A 16154-nucleotide genomic window follows, 5' to 3' on the forward strand; every position below is an offset into this window, starting at 1 on the left:
AGTATTCATATTTATTTATTTATTGGAATTAATTTTGTAATATCAGGAGGTATTTTTGGAAATATGATTATTCAGTGACACGATGATGTAAAAATCCAAAATAGTGTTTTTACTGTGTATGTATCTATTTAATACATTATTATTAATATAAACACGCAAAAAATAGAGATAAAAATGGACAAATAAATGAATTACATATTTCCCTTACGGAACATAATGAAACAACCAAAAAGTTCGACCACATGCAAGATATGTTTTGTTATATAGTTGATTAGATCATTCATAATAGTAGACAAGTTGTAACTTTAAAAATTTTACTAAATCCAATAAATGTTGATTCACATAATCTTTAAAAAAAATGCTGAATGTTTTCGTCTTTATAAGTTTAGATGATTTTTAACACACATATCTCACTTTTCCTATTCTAAAAGTAGAAGGTTTCGTGATAACTAGGGTACGTTATTAATTGTGTCATTAGAAAGCCTCGTATCTATTGGAAGAGAAGATAGAAAAATTGAAAAAATACGTAAATTTCACGGTTCACAATGACATCCTCACAACATCAACCATTCCTGTTGGAGACAGAACAACAGCTGATAACACTTTATAAGTATAAACTTGTTCTTATTTTTTTTTTTTTTTTTTTTTTTTGACAGTCTTAATTTTTTTTCTTTAACAAATTTAAAAAATCTTTGCCAGGAATTTTGATTTTTTACCAAAAATATATTTTTTTTTTTACCATCGCTGAACAACTCAAATCACATCTTGTTAAGTTGTAAGCATAATCCTACAATTATATTATAAAAAATAGTTCAAACATTGGGAGAATAATGTAATTAACCAGCTAACACATAATTTTGACCTTTTTTGTTTCTTTTTAGAGGAGGAAAAGTTGAGGGGTTCATCAACTTATTTATAAGTTGATGAGTTAAATTATAAGGGACAAAAGAAAAAATCGAATATCGTCAATTTTCAAGTTTTGTCGATTGGTAATCAAACCATTTTCGAATCATAAGTCTTCCTCAAAAATAATTATACAAAGCATGTAAAGCTAAATTTGTTATCACATTTAAGATATTTAACATTACTTTTATTTTTTTATGTAAACAAATTCCTTTATTGTGAATGAACAATAAATACTAAGACCAAGATTACTTACTTTTAATCTGAATAACAGCAACATACTTCAATAGTTTGTAAAGAAATGAACGAGATAAAAATAGTGAAAAACAGGACACATTATTTAATCATAATAATTGAATATGTGTTTACCAATAGAAATCCATCATAAAAAGTAATGATTTATACACAAAAATTAAAATTTTCTTTTAAATCTCCCTCCCTTCAAATGGGATCACAAACAAGTCAATATCTCACTAAACCTTCTCAGAGAAGAAGACAAAACAAACAACGTTCCTGTCATTGGATGCAATAATTGTTTGTCAACAGGGTGATTTTAAAAAAATGAGAAGGAGTTCATGATATCAATTAAGGTAGACACGCAGCTTCCGAGTGGAATAATTGAATTATTTTTCCATCGCCACGTAGAGACCTGCCTAGAGACCTCGCCTGGCTATAATTAGGGACGTCTGCAGAGGGTGGATTGGAAGGGCTATAGCCCTATTCCCCCAAAACTAAGGAATTTTTCCTTAATACCAGAACTTTTTTTCATCTTTCGGGCAAATTAGGCAGTAGAGAAAAAAAAATATTTGAAATTTTTTGTGAATAGCTATGGATTTTTGAATTTCTTTTCCAAATAAGTTAATATTCTGTGCATAGCAATTGATTTTGGAAACGAAAGGAATTAATAAGTAGTGTACTGATGATCTACGGAAGTACAAATGACATCATCACAAGCCAAAAAAGTATTTAAATAAAACAAATCAGGAAGTATAAGACCTTTTTTTCGAAATATTAAAATTTTTACATCCTAATCGAATAGAATAAATTTAGAAAGACTATTCTTTGCGCGCTTAAGACATCTAATTATTTGGTTGGAGATGTTGTTTATGTAAAAACGTGTCTTATTATAGCAAGAATATATAAATAATTTATAGCAATTGTGTGTCCATGAATATTCAAATTTACCATCGGAGAAATGATATTATAAACCTTTTAAATTGATTCATTTTTGGTGTAATGAAAAAGATAGCAACTGCGTCGTATGATGACTGTTGATTTCAATAAAACCAATTAAAATATGCATCAGAAACGTGCTAATAAAATAATATTATATGTTATACCCAATATTGAGTCATTACACAGGGGAACAATTAACAATTAAGTGGAGGGGGGGGGGGAGTTTGCAACTAATAAATTGAAGACAATAATCGACTTTATCTGATCTCAGTTTTCATCTTAGTCATTTGAATTCTAAAATATCTGGAATTACAGTAATTTGGATCTATTATCTTTCTGAGTAATTTTTTACCCTTAAAAACCACTAATTTAAAGAAGATTAATAAAATTTTCAAAGATTTTGTTCTATTTTGTGGTGATCCCGTTTTCCATCGCGGTATAATAGTAATTAGTCAAAATTATGACCATATTTTTTCTGGTTTCAATGCCAATTTCGTAAAAGAAAGATCTAGGCAATGGAAGGCAATTTTTCTAACCTGATCATCCATCTCAAGAGAAGTTTTGATTCCGAATTCCACGAGCGATGCCTGGTGGAGAATTCATCCCATGAAAAATACCATATTAGAGTGGACTCCTTTCTTGGGAATGAAAAACTAGGATCGAAACAATAAAGCGATCCATTCACGATGAGTTGAAAATTTTTATATTTCAAAATGGGATCACTTAAAAGATACAAAATGGACCAAAAATCCTTGGAGATGCCTATTTTTAAATATATCTTCTTTTTTTTAATTATACATTGAATATTTCTCTATAATATAAGCTATGATATTCTTCATCACTATGTATTATGAATAAGCTATAAGGGTCTAAAGAAGAGTATCGTTTTTATCATTTTTCAGCATAAAAATGGAAATATATCGAGTTCAAACCAGATACAGAATCAATAAAAACACTTTTATTAATCCTACTTTTAATTTGGGTTTTGTTTAAGGGATAAAAAATTACTCTGAACGATAATAGTCCCCAATTACTATAACCCCAATTATTTCAGAGTTGAGATGACGAAGAGAAAAACTGATATCCGTTTTGGATTCTGCACCCATAAATAAATTCCTTTTTTTGGCTTAAATTCAATTGTTTAAAATGAGTGTGTCCTTGTGTTATTATTGAGTTCTACACGTGCATAAGTATATCTATGGATTACGTATTAATGAATGATAAAAGATTTGTATAGAATATATTTTTACAAGTGCTAGTTTTATCCTTTTTTTGTTTTTTTTTGTTTGAATAGTTAATTTAGTTAATTAATCAATGATTATTGAATCTACATAGGTCATAGATACTTAGCAAAATAAGAAGTTATGTTCAAAAAGGGAGGTGTTTTTTTGTTTTGTTTTTAAAGTATGTAAATCATGGTGCTCTTTTTGATAACTACTCAACGTAAAACTAATGTTAAATAAATAATATTTTCAGTTCTGTGTTACTTTCAAAGCGAAAAAAATGGATGATTAATTTTTAAAGAGCTCATTTCGAAGCTTTCTACATAGGTAAGGTTTTGTATGAGTAATTTTATGTTGTACCTTTTAAATTATTCAATTCTTTTCGAGTGGTCAAAAGGGTCTACCACTTTTATTTTTTGTTCCTTTAAAGGAAAACAAGAATAAACAGACTTAGCAGAGTCTAGTTCAAATTTTGAACACTTCACATTCAATAAATCATTTATGGGCCTCTAATTTTTAAATCTAATTTAAGTTTATTTGTTATTTATTTAAGATTAGAATGTAAATGATAAATAGTGTTCAGTAGCAAATCTAACTATCCTAGAACAGTTGGAGACTGTTATAATTTTTGTAAGACTGAACTAATTCGTTTCAATTTCGATCGTGACTGCTCTATGGCTTTATATTATTTTCACCTGCAAATGTTCAGGGTGTGAAAGTTGTGATTTATGCATGGACGAGAGTTATAAGCAGGAAATATTGGCTGTCTTATTTTTTTTTAAATGTTTCTTTAATTGGTCAGATGGAGTTGCACTGATTCATTATAAGTTAACATTATAGTATTACATTTAATCCATCTGAGCTAGGATTCTTCTTTGAAATATATACATAAAGTATATAGGAAAGATTTGGGTGTGAACCTTTGCGTATTGAGTTCAAGAGAATAATTTTTCCTGAGCGCGTTGTCCATTGAGCTACATCGTTCCATTTCGTTGTAAATTTGTTAAAATATCTTTATTTGATTATTATATGATAATACAACTGGGGCACATGTCAAAACGAACTTAGTTAGCATGAATTGGAACCCTCTGTCCGTTTGGACAGGATATCATCCATATTAACCTGTCTGACAAAAGAATTTGTCTGTTCCAGACGGCGGTAATGTAAAGCCCTACGTTCCCGTAGTATCATTCCGTCTACGAGATTAAACTTCAGTACACGCATTCCGACTGTGGCCTGGAAGGAAATCAATCACTCTAGAAAAAAATTACTAAAAATCAAACCAGAAAAACAATTATACCTTGGACCAAGTCTGAATACAAGTAATGACCTTAAGAATGAACGTTTTATGAATTCAAGACAATTACTTTAATAGCAATATGGAAGTTTGCTCAATATTCTGTATATATGTCAGAAACATTTCTAACGAACGATAAGTGATCACTAGACTCTGGATTTTTGAGCAATTTTTTGGTCAAATTGAGCAAAATAATCGCGCTAAAATTATAAAAAATGAGCACCCAAAATATTTGGATTGAGCAGTTTATATTGAAAAAGAAAATTTCAATTCTATTTGGTGAATTTAAAATAATTAGTGTTGTTTTATATTAATTATAATTTATTCATAAATTTGATATATTATATCGACAGATCAAGAATTTACAAAGATACTTTTGTCTTATTTTTTATCTTCGATCAGTGTTAGAAGTTTTAAACATACGTCCAAATTAGTAGTTGGAGCAAATTTGAAGTTCAGGAGTCTTGTTAGATAGAAGCATCTTATCAGCACCACAACTAAGTTTAAATTTTTGCATAAATGGAAGATCAGGATTTCGCAATTTGGTCTAAAAGTATTTCTCATATGTTGCAAAATTCAACAGTTAATTTTGTGGCAAATGTATCCTTCCTCTAATTGGCTGTTGTGGAATCTGACTCTCTCAACATACCCAATCATTAATAGCACTATATATATCTTTTTACTTCCTAAAAGAATGCCTAATTAAGGAAGGTTTTTGCAAGTGTATTTTCCCTAGAAAAATACCATCAAACAATCATCAAAAACTACATTGTAATCTAATTAAATCCAACCTGAGCATTTTTCACCTTAAAAAGGTGAAAGTGAGCAAATTTTTAAGCAATTGAGTGATCGCGCACAAATCCTAAGTCAACATAGTGATCCCTCATCAGCTTAAGAATGCTGAAAAGGATTAAATCCATATTTCTGCAAAATTAGATGCTTACAAATAAATATAAAGTACGTGTTTGCACATACTGAGTGTCATTTAATTTGAGAAATTATCAATTAAAAATTGTTAACATGTTTTGATTACTTAAATAAGGCAACAAATGTACCCCAATGTACATATATATATGTGAAGTAATGTAAGAAACTATTATTTGCAAATAGTTTCATGTTAGTTGTTTAATAATAATAATTTCTCGCTTTTTGTCCCTGCGTTGTTCAAAAGGTATTTCGTCTTCTTTGATCAAATTATTTTTAGAAAGCAGTTTATAATATAGGTATACATGTACATACATACATTTCGTGTCCTAGATCGTAAAGGTTTTTTCTCCCCCCTCCCCTTCAGATATTTACTAGTGATGGGACGATTAATCATAATCGGAATCGGAAAATCGGGTGTCTTTTCTGACATCGGAAAATTAGTTGTTTTATTTCTGGCATTAGAAAATCGGGTGTTTTTTTCTAGAATCGGGATCGGCATCGGGAAAATAATGTTTAATTTGTATTCCGATTTTTATTATTTATTACTTATATATAACTATTTATAACTTTTCTAAGTTATGAAATAATAATTTCCCCCCTTCATTAAAGAATTTTTTAACAAAAAATTTTATGTTTGATTTTTTTTTCCTCATAAATTTAACGTTTAAATTAAATTCAATTTTTCAATTTTTTTTTCGAAAAAATTTAATTTTTTAATTTTGAACCAAAATAATTTTAGTTTTCTTTTTTTCCCCAGAAATTAATGTCCATGAAACAAAAATGGATTTTTGAAATTTTTTTACGAAAAATTAAATATCACACTATTTATTTCAAAAATTTAATATCTGAAATTTAATTTAATTTTCCAATTTTTTTCAAAAAAAATTTTTAGTCAATAACTATGTTTTTTTGTCAATTTTTCTACGAAAAATTTAATATTAAAATATTTTTTCACAAAAACTTTATATTACAATTTTAAATTTTGAAACATACTTGAAAACTACTAAGGATTTGTGAAATTTTTTTGAAAGTAGCGAAGGATTTTCAACTAAAAAATTTAATATTTGAAATTTAATTTCATCTTTAAATTTGTTTTGCAAAAGATTTAATTTTTAGTAAATAACTATGTTTTTTTGAAATTTTTCGACGTAAATTTAATATAAGAATACTTTTTCAAAACTGCAATGAATTTGTAAAAATTTTTTAAGAACAGCGGGGATTTTTAAAAAAAAATTCCAAAAATTTGATTTTTTGTCAATAGCAATGAATTTTGGAATTTAAAAAAAAAAAAATAATAATAATAATAAAAATATCAAAGAATTGGAATCGTCATATGGAAATTGCATCGAAATTGGTATCTGGATTTTTTGGGAATCGTCCCATAACTAATATATACAGTATAAGCAGAGTGGGTGACAAAACGAATACATTCTTTGCATGCAAATATGCGTACAACTCATACACATAAAATACGTATAATAAAAAAAAGTAATAAACCCAAATTAAATTAATCGATGAATAGCTGGGCTATAATAATGAGGGTGGGTTCTTCTTACCTGCCATGGAAATTGATTAGGATATGTTTTGTCGGGATAGAGTTCCCCGTTCATCAAACCACATGAACAATTCAGTTCTGAAAATGATGGACAAAATGGAATATCATTTAACATATTTTTACGAGATAAAAAGAAACTATGACATTGGTTGAATATATATATTTATGACATCATAGTATTTAGAGTATTTCGGGAGTCAACGTTTATTTGGCTAGCTACCGAGTGTTCCATTAAAATCTGAACACTTAGAATTTTAAACTTTGACAAAATATAATTTATATCTACCCATAGAATTTCAACAAAATTGATACTATTAATTGTTATGCATCTGAGCACTCTTAATCATCAATCTAGACGCTCTTAGCGGCAATGATGGCTTCAAGGCGGACTTGGAAGGACTGGCACCCGCTGTAGATGTAGACTTCTGTCATGGAGTACCATTGATAGCTGATAGAGGCTTGAAGGCCTCGGTGTTTGTATAAAGGGCACTGTAGGACTTCACCTCTAGATGTCCTACATCTAGAGGAAGTCGAGGGGTGGGCTAAAAACGTCAAAAAGAGTTCAAAGGAACTCAAAAGACTCATTCAAAAGTGTCTTACAACAGAGAAAATTGACTTATTTTATTGCTGGTGTCGAAATTGGCCTCTCCACCTTCAAAAGGCTCTTTCAACCTTATTTTTTTATAGTTCTCTAAACAGTCTGGCGTGAAACTCCAAGATCTCTTACATGGCCCCTCGTGGGCTTGAGTAGATAGGTCTGGGTTATTTTCTTTAACTCCTCCAGATCCAGTTTGGCCTTTTCGACAGAACCTTTCTTCCTCTCCAACATTTTGGACTTGCTGACGCCGTAGACTGTGGTCCCAGAGACGCCAAACTGCTTGAAGTATGCGAATGGAAATTCGTCCATCACGTTCAAGTGTAATTTTCTCGACTTGTACGTAAGCTAGGGGCTTAGGTTTGTTTTGTATTGTAACTAATTGTTTATGCTTTAATAGATCGAAATAAGAATTAATTTAAATCCGTCAAACTTTATAAATTAATGAATTACTGAGTGCCCAGATTTCAATGCCACCCGGTATAAAAGAAACCTTATGTTGACTCACAAAACGTTTCATTCAATATTAATGAAGAAAATGTCATTTGATTAAAAATTATATTTCCAAAAATATTTATATATCTTCTTTTAAAAAAGGGTGAAAAAAGGTTCGCATATTTATCTTTAGCTAGGACCTCGTTCATGTTAATATCCGATCCTGATTGGGGAGTGTACGTATACCTACTTACGAGTAACGAGGTTTTTATCAACTTTGTTAATGATCGAGTCTAGGAGGAAATAAGCAAATGCTCCAATGCAGGCAGCAACCACTAATAACCAAAATATTACAATTCCTTTGGCAGTGTTGTCATAGTGAACTTTTGGAGTAGCATCATCCTTGTCCTCATTGGACGCCATGGATCCGATCTGAGAAAAAGGATAGAATATGTTATGTGTACGCATTCAATTTCTAAACACTTGTTGTTATAACTACGTTACATGGACATTTGCATTAATATTTGTATTGTATTTATATGTAAAAAACAATATTTAAAAAGAAACATATGTAGGGCGTCATAGATCGTAGTAAAAGATATGTGAATGCTTAATTAAAATTTGTTGTTCATTCTTCAGGTTTTACCCTCAAAGCACATACCTACATAGAATAGTACTGAAGTTGTAACAATGGTTGATAATTTCACTCCCAGTAACAATAAGTTTGCAATAAATAGTTATATGAATTAAATATAAATGTATGTTTTATCTATAAAAAAATTTATTTGAGTACCGGAAGCGTCTTGCAGGATTTTATTGTAATGAGAAAGCTTGGTTTTATTTTTTTTTAATTCCAAAAATTACATTTAGTATTTTAAATTTTTTGGAAAAAAATTTCAAAAATTGAATTTGAATTATTACATTTTCTAAAAGAAAAAAATAAAAAGCCATTCTCAAAAAATTACATCTTGGAAGCAAATTTCAAAAATTCACACCTATTCAGAAAATATTATTTTTTTTTTTAAATATAGAAAATAACATTAAAAATATTTGATATTTTGGCAAAAATTTCAAAAATCTACAATTTTTCAAAAAAATTTAACTTTTCTGTGGAAAAAATTTCAAAACAATTTTTAACTATTACATTTTTTGGAAAAAAAAATCAAAAATCCGCAGCCATTCTCAAAAAATTAAATGTTTTGGAATATAAAATTCAAAAATCCACAGCTAATTCAAAAATATTAATTTTTTTGGAAAATAATTTCTGAAATTAAATTCTAAATATACAATTTTTGTATAAAAAAAAATAATAAATCTATAGCTATTTGTAGAAAATTATTTTTTTTTTGCAAAAAAATTTGAAAAATTAAATTTTTTGGAAAAAACTTTGAAAAGGTAAATTAACTTGAAAATATTTCAATTTTCTAGTGAAAAGGACAAATTCATTTTTTTATTTTTTTGGGGGTACAACCTCTCCAGCCCACCCTTTGCGGCCGCCCCTGAGTACCTTCCTTTAACACATTCAAAAATATGATTTAAGAGGCTCCAGCTAAAGAATATTTGAATGCTATTTGCTAAGAACTCATTTGACAATTTGAGCATTTGTTTTAATGCAAAATATTAATGGTGGTTCAGAGTTGTGGGAAACTATTCATTTGAGGATCCTTTGTGTTGGTAATGAATCTCTGATTGGAAAATTCATTTGAAATGTATTTTTCCTTTCGTGATTTTCATATTTTGTTATGAATGAATGATACCTTTCACGAAAAACAAAGGATTTCTTTAAATAAACTGTTATTGTACTTATGACTATACCTGTATTTGACTTTTGTGATAGGATATGTTATTATTATACATATTTACTTATTATTTAATAGCATTATTTTATAGTATTTTATAAGCTTAACATGTAAACATAGCACACATATATTTATAACAAATATACAAATTGCCTTTTTACTATTTAATATAAATATATTTGATATTTCTTTTAATGTTAATATTTGCTTATGGCTATAAGAGACACACCAAAATTCCATTAGAGTTTACTTTTCATACTCAATTACTCACCTTGATTAAATTTTTTGGAGTAAAATTGAATACATTAAGCGGGGCATAAAAAAGTTGGGTCAAATTGACCATCAAGTTATAGACACCTGGAATGATCACCCAGTATTCTTATTCCCATGTGAGGAGAATATAAAAGCAAGCGGTTTGTTGGAAAAAAGGAAAAAAAAGAGTCATATTTTACTCCATTCCTTCAAGAGGAAAAACCAAGAAAGACCAGCTAAGCTGCATTATGTCGGGTCCTTTCATTCACAGCAATGTGGGCTGTTATCTGGCTTGTAATACGCGCTTTGCACATGCATAATAGCGCTTTTGCAGCACGCGGGGCCCGTATTTTTTCATTTATTTAAACCTTTACTGGATGTCTGCAGGGGGTGGCCTGAAAGAGTATAACCCCCTCGCCAAAAAAATAAAAAATTGATTTTTACTAAATTATTAGTATTGGTTATGATGAAAAAAAATTAATATCCTGATTTTTTTTCTAAAATATATTATTTTTTTAGCAATAGATATGGATTTTTGTTATTATTTCGAAAAAAAATTATATTAAAAATTCCATATTTAAGTTCTTTTTTTCAAAAATTTAATTTTTTGTGAATAGTTTTGGACTTTGGAATTTTTTATCGAATTTTTTTGTTTTTTGTTAATAGCTATAAATTTGTGAAATTTTAACCGAAATAAATAAATTTTTTCAAATAACTGTCGATTTTTGAAATTTTTTTCGAAATAATTAAATATTCACTTTTTCATTTTTGAAATTTTTTTTCCTACAAATTCATTTTTTTCCCAAAAAATTAAGTTTTCTGTGAATAGCTATGAATTTGTGAATTTTTTTTGTGAATTGCTTTGGACTTTGGAATTTTTTTCACGAAAAATTTGATTTTTATAAATAGCTGTGAATTTGTGACATTTTTTTTTTTGCAAATAAATGTCCATTTTAGAAATTATCTTTGAAATAATTTAATATTCACAGTTTCATTTTTGAAATTTTTTTTTCAAAAAATTTAATTTTCTGTGAATAGCCATGAATTTTAAATTTTTTGTGAATAATAGGATTTTTGAATTTTTTTTGGATGCAAGTACTTTCGAAATTATGTTTTTGTGTAAAGGAACGTTTTCAAATAGAAACTTTAATCCCCGTATCTCCTTTACGATTTATAGAACACATAGTCCCAAAAATGGTTCTCAATTCAACTTAAGGGAACTTTTTCTATCCCTGAAAAAAATGTGTACAAAATTCAGTATAAGCATATTAGCATAACTAAGGGGGTGGATTTGCTGAGTTTCTATCCCATTGTGTAAGGATTGAGAGTCCTGAAATGGGGAGGACAATTTTATTCAACAAAAATTATTACTTTTTTGTTAAAATAAGTAATAATTTTTGTTTTAGAACTGGGGTTTGAAAATAAGCTGTCCAACCCACCCTGCACATCACTAATATTTATTCATGATAGGTACAATTTTTTTTGTTGATTAAAATTATTGATTTGCATATTACTTTGAGTATAAGCATAGAAATAGATTGAATGTGTGTGATACAAATATAGTTTTGCAAAACTTTGTTTTATTTATATTCATATAGCGTTATACCTTACTCATTCGGTCCAGTCCAATCTTAGGACCGGTCCTTAAGACTATTGGTCCTTCATTAATAGTAGTGACTGTATGTAGATAAATAATAATGTTTACCATTATTAATTAAAAAGAGAATATTTTAACCAAAGATATATACTAGAGTCATTTGAAAGTCCGTGCAAAGTCTGAGTATTGGTACTACTGGCGCGTATGGAGGTTATTTTTAGTTAGTACCATCTCTTGTAAAAACACATACCAACTCTCAGACAGATTAGTATATTTATTTTGTTTGACATTCATTTGAATTGAGGAATTGGACGAAAAGATTATGGCGACTATATTTTGGATTAGCAGGGAACATTCCGGATCGACTATCTGGAAAAATGTAAAACCATTACAGGTGCATCGTTAATGGACTGTTTGAAAAGCAAGATGTAAGAAAAGTCCCCACGATTGGCCACGAAAAAAGTCCTTTTCCACTACTACAATGTACCAGCTCACACTTAAGCAGCTCCGGTCGCAAAATTAATGGAAAAAGGGTTCTAACTCAAAAGGCTTTAACAATCTCATCCACAAAAAAAAGTCGACCTAATCTTTACTACCAATTACTCGATTTTGGGTATACTCACCAACCTCAAAGAACTACAGCTAGAGAATCTATAAATCTTGTGCGTGCTCCCGCTGAGTTAAAATTTTGTAAGCGCACCCCCACTGAATTAAAAATGAGCTGCACTCATTTTTTCGCTCGTATAGGTGTATTTGAATATGAAAACTCTTATTAATTGCTATTAAATTAAGTATATTGCAAGTTCAAGTGTACCGTGTGATTTGTGACAAACATACATTATTTGCAATAGCTTGAAATAATACAAATAATTGGTTTAATTAAAATAGGTCTGTCAATAAATTTTTATTTGTCTTTTAGTGTGCCTTGGGTACAAAAAGTTTGGGAACCATGGTCTTAGGGGACATGTATCTACGTGGTTTCGTGCAGGTTCATCAAGTTAGGCCTGACAATCAGCTTGAGCTTGCAAAAAGTTATCTCGAGTTTTTGAACTTATGCTTGCCTTACATTTTGAGATCCTATGTCAATTTAATAAAACTATAGAAAAATCATATTTCAGTTTGGAAAACTTGTTTACGAATAGTAAAAATTTATTTTTCAACGGTGTTTCCACACAGGAGGGAGCTGGTGGTGGCTCTGGGATAACCGATATCTGAGTCTTCTTAGGGTGGATGGGTATATGAGAGGCAAAATCATCAACTGAAAACAGTAGAGAGTCACAGATACAACATGAAAAGAAAAGATTATTCCTTATTTTGAGATATAACTTCACCCATCTATTCTTGAAATATTTTAAATTATTATTTATTTCTACAATATTTTGATGTTATCTCATAAGAAGTAGAAACAGAAAAATTAATACAAACGATTTTATTGCTCTTCTAAAATGAGGAGCGCACTCTTGCTCACGAATTTTGAGCGTTGCTCGTGCGCAGCTCACTAATGTTTTGACCATAGGTAATACAAAAGGTAATACATAGGTTATTCCACGAAAGTAAAAGTTGAAGAATACCAACTTGCACCAACACGCTCAGCTCAATCTTATATTTTATTTTGGAGTGAGTTTTCGATGCACTTTAGATAAGAGCAACATTTTTGTTAAACCTAAGATGTTTTCCAAGGGGTAATGGACGACGAGATTCATTTTCCCCCTATGATAAATAATTTAAGAAGTTGCAAAATTCAGTGTGGCGTCAACTTATTTTTTAAAGAAAGAAGCTACAAAATTCTCCTAACAAAGAGATAAATTATTATTTCATTTATATACTTTTGCAAATCTGTAGTACAGAGACGGTAAAATGGACTCTTTGACTCCTCGTAAGAAGGGTACTACCCCGCTGCTTTTTTACAAATTCGAATTTGTACAAAAAATTTCAATTACATTCACTATCAATAATCTTTTACTTAAATACTTACGACATTGAAAACATTCAAAATACAAGATAAAAATAATTTACATTTAGTCCAATAATAAAATGTAAAATCAAAAATATTCATTTTTAGCGATAATTGTTCGTAAATGGATTTTTGCAGTTGGGAAATTATAAATTGTTCTACATCAAAACATATATGGATTTAATTTTGTAACGAATAAGCTAGATAACTGAATCATTATTAAATGAACAACTGCAATTGGGTTTGATGTACCATCAAATCAATATGTGAAACTAAATTATTATACCACCTTTTTTAAGATTTTTTTCTTTATTTAAAGATATAACTCACCCTGCTTTTGGAGTGGATAACGTATTATAAGATGACAAAGTAAATGATCCCTTCGTACGTACGAACGCAAATGAAACATAAATTGAGTCTACCTCTTGGAATGGTTTTGATATGTGTTATAACAAAATATGGTATGTTATATATTCCTCTACTTCAACCTCTGCTTTCCTTCCATTCTTATTCCTCCTCGTCTACTTATGTTTGTTACAAAAACCCTCGTTTTTCGTAGTTAATGACATTTTTTTTAGGTCTCGTATTTTTTATTTTTTTAGTTCTACACAATATATATATCATGATTATTTCATGATTAAAGTAGATTTTATTCTATTATTAAAAGAGCGGGTTCTTTTGAACCATGCTCACGTGATTCTTCAAAATAACATATAATTTTATTTCTAAAAATAAATGATTCACTAAGTAATTCTTAGGTACACATTTGTCATTATAGAAATGGTTCATAAACATTCACTTAATAAATTAAAATTCCTTATTACAAATAATAATTTATATTACTCGATAAGAATTCAGCAGTCAATTTTAATATCATGAAGAGGATGCACCTAATTTTTCAAATGTATTCACAAACATACTTAATTACATAAAGTAATATGTAAACCTAGGTTAATTTTTTATCAGCCCTGTAAGTATCTATATAGCATTTAAACGCAACTTACCAAAATAAAAGCACTACAAAACCTCGCATGACAGCAGAATTATATTTTTAATTAATTATCTGTTTACAAATGTGTACAAACATACGCTATATGTACGTTTATTGCGAATGACATTTATCAGAGTTGGGAGTTAAGACTCGAGACCAGCAATTCGACTTGGGATCGAGTCTATATTTTGTAGATATACGAATCAAATCCATATCAGTAACAGTATATATTATTATATACATTTTAAATGTACAATTATGGGCTTATAAATAAATGGTGACCACTGAACAATACAAAGACTCCATTGGTCTTCCTTGTACAGAAACTTAAAAAAAAGAAAATAACCGTGACGTTCAATATCAAACTAACCCCAGCCTTATTTCATTTGAAACTTTTCAGAAAAGAATTCGCTTACATAGTTTAAAATTTCAAATATACTCCAAAATTTCCCTAAGGAGACCAGGCCCGTGATTACGTGGGCTGGTATGTGGACCTACAATCTTGACTAAAATTTATTTGTCAAATTGCTGGAAAAAAATAGGAATTTTGTTTTGCAAAAATGAAAGTATTTTGTCAAAACGTGGATTTTTTCCCGTCACAATTTGAAATTAATAATATTGTCAATTTTTTTTAAATATGTATTTTCTTATAAAAGGTCATTTTTTAATTGTGTCTTTTTAAAAAAATGGCTTAAAATACATTATATCCATTTTTTGTCACACCCCCTCCTAAAAATACATCTTACATCAAATATTCTTTTAATGTAAAAAGTTCCATTATCTAAATCCTGAATACATCTAATTTTTATTCAATGTACCATATATAGATATACATTTATACGTATTTGACGAAAGTTCATTTTATCACCTCATGTTATTTAAATATGTTCCCACTTGAAAAAGTAGATGATTGTATGGGTTTTACTTCAAGTTACAATCTTCAAAGATTAAAGTTTGATTATGATAATGAAATATCTGTACAAAATAAAATTTAAGTTTGTAAAAGTTAACTTAATAATGACCCTGTTCCTGTTGCTCATTAAACTTATGATTAATTTTTTCAATGGTAAATTAGTATTGTTTAATAATTGCAGTGAACCTTTTGCTGCAGTCATAAAAATAATATCACACCTGTTGCTGACTATATAGACTTTTAGTAGGCACTAGCTTCCATTAGTACGATACAACAGAGGCTTTAGAATAGATGAACAGTACGAGTGGAAAGGAACAACCTACTCAATTGTTAAGATATGATAATCGATAATTAAGAGGGATTTAATGATAGTCGTGTTGATTTTTGACTAATTAGGATTTGAAATTTAATATCAAAAATTGATCCAAATATGATTTTTTTTTGTTCATTATTAAATAAAGGGGAATAAGGGAAAGAAAAACCTAATATTGTAAAAGGCCTTATGCATTTTTCTTTTTGCCAAACGTTGATTATTAT

At 29.0% G+C, this 16154-nt stretch overlaps 1 protein-coding gene across 1 annotated transcript in view; it reads right to left on the minus strand.

Moving 5' to 3' along the window:
* LOC121128129 (chymotrypsin-like protease CTRL-1) overlaps positions 1 to 14240 on the minus strand; it is a 52094-nt gene extending 37854 nt beyond the window's left edge. Inside the window, exons 1-3 of the transcript XR_011783220.1 lie at positions 14044 to 14240; positions 8366 to 8543; positions 7083 to 7159 (exon numbers count right to left, since the gene is read on the minus strand). The gene's annotated coding sequence lies outside the window, so the exon portion shown is untranslated. The remainder of the gene's footprint in view (positions 1 to 7082; positions 7160 to 8365; positions 8544 to 14043) is intronic.
* Between the last annotated feature and the right edge of the window lie 1914 nt (positions 14241 to 16154).

Source organism: Lepeophtheirus salmonis, chromosome 13, assembly GCF_016086655.4.
Source record: "Lepeophtheirus salmonis chromosome 13, UVic_Lsal_1.4, whole genome shotgun sequence".
Classification (NCBI taxonomy): Eukaryota; Metazoa; Arthropoda; class Copepoda; order Siphonostomatoida; family Caligidae; genus Lepeophtheirus; species Lepeophtheirus salmonis.